The sequence below is a fragment of the Colobus angolensis genome, unplaced genomic scaffold, assembly GCF_000951035.1.
Source record: "Colobus angolensis palliatus isolate OR3802 unplaced genomic scaffold, Cang.pa_1.0 Scaffold50, whole genome shotgun sequence".
Lineage (NCBI taxonomy): Eukaryota > Metazoa > Chordata > Mammalia > Primates > Cercopithecidae > Colobus > Colobus angolensis.
Window position 1 is genome coordinate 4958808 of NW_012118488.1, and position 6546 is coordinate 4965353.

Sequence of the window (6546 nt, forward strand, 5' to 3'; positions counted from 1 at the left end):
CGCCCCTGCCCTGCCCCCCGACGCCATTGGCCAAGTCCCGCCTGCCCCTGTCCGGACGCGCGGTGGACGCAGGGGTGGGGAAGCCGCACCCTCCGGGCTCCAGGAGGGCCAATGAACCGACAATCGGAGCACTGGGGACGGAATGAAGAGAACGTTTGGAAAGGGACTGTGGGGGGGAGACGTGCCAAAGAGAGAAAGGGGTGGGGTAGGGCGGCTGACGCCCGGTTTAGGCGGAGAGCGCTGGGCAGTGGGGGAGGAGGGCGAAGCCGGTGGCGAAGCGGCCGAGGAGAACCGGGGCTGGAGGAGCCCAGGACTCCGGGAGGGCGGCAAGGGTACCCAGAAAGTGCCCTTTCCGCGTGGGGCTGCAGCCAAGGAGGATCCCGCTCGTGGAATAGCTACTAAATCAGCCTCCAGCCCACCCCAGGGCGGGGTAGAGAAAGGGCAAACTGTGACCGGGATTCGTGCACCCGATTAATTGAATATTAATCACCCTAAGGCCTAGGCCAACCGCCACCCAGACAGTGGCAGCTGCAGAACCCTCAAAGCCGTGGAGCCGGGCTGGGGGTGGGGAAGGTAGGCTGCCACAGCTCCCGCCCCGCTGGCAGTTTAACTGCTTCCGCAGCCTCAGGCCTCCCGGTGAGACCCTGGTTGCGACTCGGATCCGTTTATTCCAAATGTCCCAGCCCACGCCATGCCCAGGGTGTGGCGACACGAGGCCAAATTGCGTATGTATTTGTGTCCATGTCTACACACACACGCATGTGTGCATTTCTAGGGCTTGTTGGAACGCAGGTGCACAGAATAAACGCGGTGCCTGCCTGTAGAGTGCGTTTAAGATCATTCTCTGCTGAAATATGTGCGGGTACCTAGGGAGTGGGGTAAGAGAGGGACTCGTGGCGGGGGGCGGGTAAGTGCCTTGTTCACAACCTGCCCCAGAGAAATACTCGGAATTATATCGAGAGTGGAATCGAGCGTCCCTCTCAGCTAAAAATACTACTCACAGGTAGCAACGACCCCTGATTGGCCGAGATGGTCCCTTCGCAACCAAGCGATTGGCTGCCTGGTATCCAGGAGACCGACGTCAAACTCGGACTGGGAAAAGGGGAAAGTCGGGGGGGATCTAAGGGGATGGGGAGAAAGAAGCAATGAATGAAACGCCCATCGCCTGGCCTTCCCCTTTCCCCTTTCCCCTTTCCTCTCCATTCTTGGAGCACTTCCTGGGAAAACACCCGTTGGGGCGCCGCCTTCCCCTCCAAACGGGGCCTACACTCTCAACCTGCTATAAGGAAGTTAAACCGCAGCTCACCGAGGAGTAGGGTGTCTACGGTGCGGGCCCGTGCAGACCAGCTGTGCTCCTCGGGGACAAACCCGCTGTACAAGTCAGGCCTAGAAGCTTTTGGCTGTATGGACGCAAAATCTGGTTGGAGCCGCCTTCTCTACCCTGACTCTCCCGCCTCTTCCTTTTAGAAGGAACCGCATTGAGAAAGGGTATTTCTGAAGGCTCAATGCGTAGGAGAAGGGGAGGGAAGATGGGTTTGTGGAATGGGCTGAGCGTGGGGAGTGATCAGGTGACTTATTTCATGTTTATTGTGCAAATTCCTAAAACATAGTTTTACTAAGTCCTTAAATTATGATTAATGTGATTTTTTTTTTTTTTTTTTAGTATTTGGGTTTTTTAGTTGCAAACAAGAGTGGAATTGAACTGTGAAAGTATGGCAAAACTGTGAAAGCATTTAAATGAAAATGTCCCTTCCTCTGCATTGAAATGGCATCAAAACGTCAAATATAAATGATTTGTTCAGTTTTCTTTTATTATTTGTTTGTTTTTGGTTTTCTGTAATGACAATTCCATCTGTAATAAAAGTGAGTTAAATTCTCTAATTAAGCACAGAAATTTCAAGAAACTAGATAGGATATTCTTGGAATGCCTTATCAAAAGAAACACTTAATTTTTCACATGTTCTAGAAGCACAACTTCTCTTACCATTAGGCAAATAATGGTGCTATACTAAACATCTAGAATCGCGGGACCATGTGTCTTGATTAGTAATTTTATATTTGGGGGCTGCATATTAGGCGTGGCTGAGATTAAAATGTCTAAAGATACATGAATTGTAATTTTGTCAAACTTATCTGTACTTTTCATGAATTCTCTCAAGAGAAGGGACAAGTTCTCTTTTCTGAATGTCTTCAATCTGTAATTCCAGGTATAAAATATGAGGGCAGTCATCTGATGGGTACTGATTAAATATCAGCAGCATTAAAAGCATTTTTAAGTCAGAAATGTAGATGTCAAAAATTTATGAGTTATTGCTGCTTAGCCCAGGAGTGTAAGAAGATGTCTGACCAAATATGAACACACACACAAACACACAAACACACACACATGAAGGCCCCATGGCATACTGGAAAAAGCAATGAAGGGTGGTTACTGGGAGATCTGAGTTTCACACCAGTTTCTATCAACTTTTAGTTTTCTCACCTATCAAAAGGGTTGAATTAGATCATGTCTAATGTCTCCTTCAATTAAAAAAAATTCCACACTTGGCCGGGCTCAGTGGCTCATGCCTGCAATCCCAGCACTTTGGGAGGCTGAGGCGGGAGGATTACCTGAGCTCAGGAATTTGAGACCAGCCCGGCCAACATGGTGAAACCCCATCTCTACTACAAACACAAAAATTAGCCGGGTGTGGTGGCACACGCCTATAATCCCAGCTACTTGGGAGGCTGAGGCAGGAGAATTGCTTGAGCCCCGGAGACCGAGGTTGCAGTGAGCTGAGATTGTGCCACTGCACTCCAGCTGGCTGACAGAGCGAGACAAACTCTCAAAAAAAAAAAAAAAAACAAACCTGCCCTTAAAACTCAATGTTCCTAACATACATAATGCAGCTCTTTTTTCAAATACAGATTGCAAGGCCAAGCATGGTGGCTTATGCCTGTAATCCCAGTACTTTGGGAGGGATCCAAGGTGGGTGGATCACCTGAGGTTGGGAACTCGACACCAGCCTGACCAACATGGAGAAACCCTGTCTCTACTAAAAATACACAATTAGTCAGGCATGGTGGTGCATGCCTATAATCCCAGCTACTCCGGAGGCTGACACAGGAGAGTCGCTTGAACCTGGGAGGCAGAGATTGCAGCGAGCCGAGATCATGCTGTTGCACTCCAGCCTGGGCAACAAGAGCAAAACTTTGTTTCAAAATATATATATATATATATATGTGTATATATATATATATATGGATTGCAAATACAAGGGAAAACCGATTCACATCTCTGAACATTGCCAGTCACGAGGTATAAAATGTTCTTTATTCAAGTTTTGCATATGGCTTATTACTATCTAACATTTACTTTGGAATTGTGCAGGGGAGTGGAGGGCTAACTGCTAGTTGTGCAGGGAATTAGACTTATGGAGGAAAAAAATTTGATATTAGGCTCCAAGTGTATCACAATCAAGAGGTATTCCTCTCTCTCAGCAAATGACAGTCACTAGAAGCTACACCCTCTGCCTTTCACATCCCTACATTCTACACAATTCCCAGTGGGCCCTTACAACAAAGGTAATCATTTGCTAAAAATTAACTTCCAATATCTTCGTAAAATACAGTTCTTGAAAATGCCTTGAATTATTACCTAATCCACGCAAGGACACACACACACACAACACCTTGACTTCTGAGATAGAGACATCCTAAGCTTTCTAATTCTTATGTTTCCCTGTAAATTGAGACAGGATTACAGGAGAATAGCTATCACATGGTGTGTGATTATTAAGACTCATTTTTTGTTTGTTTTTTGTGTTTTGAGATGGAATCTCGCTCTGTCACCAGGCTGGAGTGCAGTGGCACAATCTCGGCTCACTGCAACCTTCGCCTCCTGGGTTCAAGTGATTCTCCTGCCTCAGCCTCTCAAGTAGCTGGGATTACAGGCGCGTGCCATCACTCTCAGCTAATTTTTATACTTTTAGAAGAGATGGGATTTCACCATGTTGGCCAGGATGGTCTCGATATCTTGACCTCGTGATCTGCCCACCTCGGCCTCCCAAAATGTTGAGATTACAGGCGTGAGCCACCGCGCCCAGCCGACTCATTTCACTTCTAAGGAATCAACCTTTTACCTTTATTTGAATATTAGACAGGCAGGGTGGGGTGGCTCACATGCTCGTAATGCCAGCATTTTAGGAGGCTTGAGGTGGGAGGATCCCTTGAGCTGAGGAGTTCGAGACCAGCCTATGCAGCACACTGAGACCCCATCTCTATTTTATTAAAAAAAAAAAAAAAAAAAAGCGGGAGTAGTCGTGCATACCTGTAGTCCCAGCTACTTGGAAGGCTGAGGTGGGAGGATCTCTTGAGACCAGGAAGTCGAGACCAGCCTGCGCAGCATAGTTAGACCCTGTCTCTATTTTATTTTATTTTTATTTTTTAAATTAGCTGGGCGTGGTGGTGCACACCTGTAGTCCCAGCTACTTGGAAGGCTGAGGCGGGAGGATCTCTTGAGACCAGGAGGTTGAGGCTGCAGTGAGCAGTGATCGCGCCACTGCACTCCAGCCTGAGCAACAGAAGGAGACCTTGTCTCAAACAAACAACAAACAAAAACCCATAATGTTCTTATCGTGATTTTTATTTATTTCTTTTTAGAGGGTCATGCAACATAAATCATAGCACACACATTTTAAAATTAATTTTTTTTTTTCTGAGATGGAGTCTCACTCTGTGCCCTGACTGGAGTGCAGCTCACTGCAGCCTCCCGGGTTCAAGCGATTCTCCTGCCTCAGCCTCCTGAGTAGCTGGAATTACAGGCACCCGCCATCGTGCCTGGCTAATTTTTGTATTTTTGTAGAGACGGGGTTTCACCATGTTGGCCAGGCTGGTCTTGAACTGCTGGGATGACAGGTGTGAGCCACCGTGCCTGGCCTAAAATTAACTTTTTAAATCATGCACTAATCGTTGAGTTATTGAAAACCAAGTAAACCAGTTCTTTTCTAAACATTTCTCAAAAAAAGGCAATCCAGTTACATCTGAGGAAACCTCAGTGTGGTTTCCTGTGGCTTTTCACATGGGTTTGTAGTGGAGGGCTACACAGTCTCCAGAAGACACTGGCACACAGACATTTGTAATTAAAAGATAACTAGATAACATGGAACAGGCCTACTAAAGCAATGTGGTCTGATAGGAGAATGTCTCCTTATAATTTGCTCACTTTCTATTATCTTGATGAACAAAATCCAAACCAAATCTTGCAATTTCTTTCCATTAGCCAAGGAGGAAGATTTTCATTTCAGTAAAGAGATTATAGTGCGGATTCTAGGAGTGATACAGTGTTCATGACATTCTAAGTACAAAGAACGTTTATATAAAGTAATCTGAGAGCAAATGTTATTAGAGTACTTTAAATACATTTAAAGCATGGGTTGCATATGTTATTATGCAGCTCTGCTAACTAAAATAGAATGTAATTTTATATATATAACCAATTGTGGCAGACACTGTTGCCAGCTCACCCGTTTCCCATGCCCCATCCTCGTTCCCCTGTCTTCCTAACTAAAGAGGCTAGAAGAGCTAAATACATGTTTTCCCAGGCTTCATTGCAGTAGAGGTGGCATTGTGACACTGTTCTGCAGATAAGACGTAAACAGAAGTCAGCTGGGATGGTTTCTGAGAGTGCTAATGCTTTTCTTATCAGAGGGGTTTGTTCTAGTTACTATTGCTGCATGAAAAACTATCCAAAATACCCATTTATTGTGGCACAAGAGGTCCATTTTATTATACCCTTGGATCCTGTAGGTAAGAAATTCAGGCTTGGTCTGGTGGCTCATGCCTGTAATCCCAGCACTTTGGGAGGCCAAGGAGGGCAGATCACTTGAGGTTAGGAGTTCAAGACCAGCGTGGCCAACACAGCAAAACCCCATCTCTACTAAAAATACAATAAAATTAGCCAGGCATGGTGGTTTGTGCCTGTAGTCCTAGCTACTTAGGAAGCTGAGGCAGGAGAATCACTTGAACCCAGGAGGCAAAGGTTGCAGTGAGCCAAGGTAGTATCACAGCACTCCAGCCTGGGTGACAGAGAGAGATTCCATCTAGAAAAAATAAATTCAGACAGGGCACAAAGGGATGGATGGCTTATCTCTGCTCCCCAATGTCTGGAACCTCAGCTGGAAAGACTCAAATGCTCAAGTATCATCTGAAGCAGGTCTAACAGAACTTCCTCCAGTGATGGGAATATGCTGTATCCATGCTGTCGAATATAATAGCCACATGTGGCTCTTGAGCACTTGAAATGTGGCCAGTGTGACTGATGAACTGAATTTTTACTTTAATTTAGTTTTAATGAAATTTAGATTTAAATAACCACATGTGGACAGCAGCTTCTGAATTGGACAGCACGGATCTGGAGGCTTTTTCAAAGCACATGTCTAGCACCTGGGTTGCAGTGACTCAAGGGCTGGGCTTAGTTGGCACTGTCGTTTGGAGCATTTCCACATGGCCTCTGAATTTCCCCTGTGGTTTGGGCTTCTTACAGCATGGCAGCTGAGAGGAAGCAGA

The 6546-nt window shown here is 46.1% G+C and overlaps 1 long non-coding RNA gene across 1 annotated transcript; it reads left to right on the top strand.

The window, feature by feature from the left end:
- Positions 1-31: 31 nt before the first annotated feature.
- LOC105524632 lies at positions 32-1807 on the top strand. Its single transcript, XR_001003792.1, has 2 exons — positions 32-725; positions 1004-1807. It is a non-coding gene; the product is annotated as an uncharacterized LOC105524632 (long non-coding RNA).
- The last annotated feature ends 4739 nt before the right edge of the window (positions 1808-6546 follow it).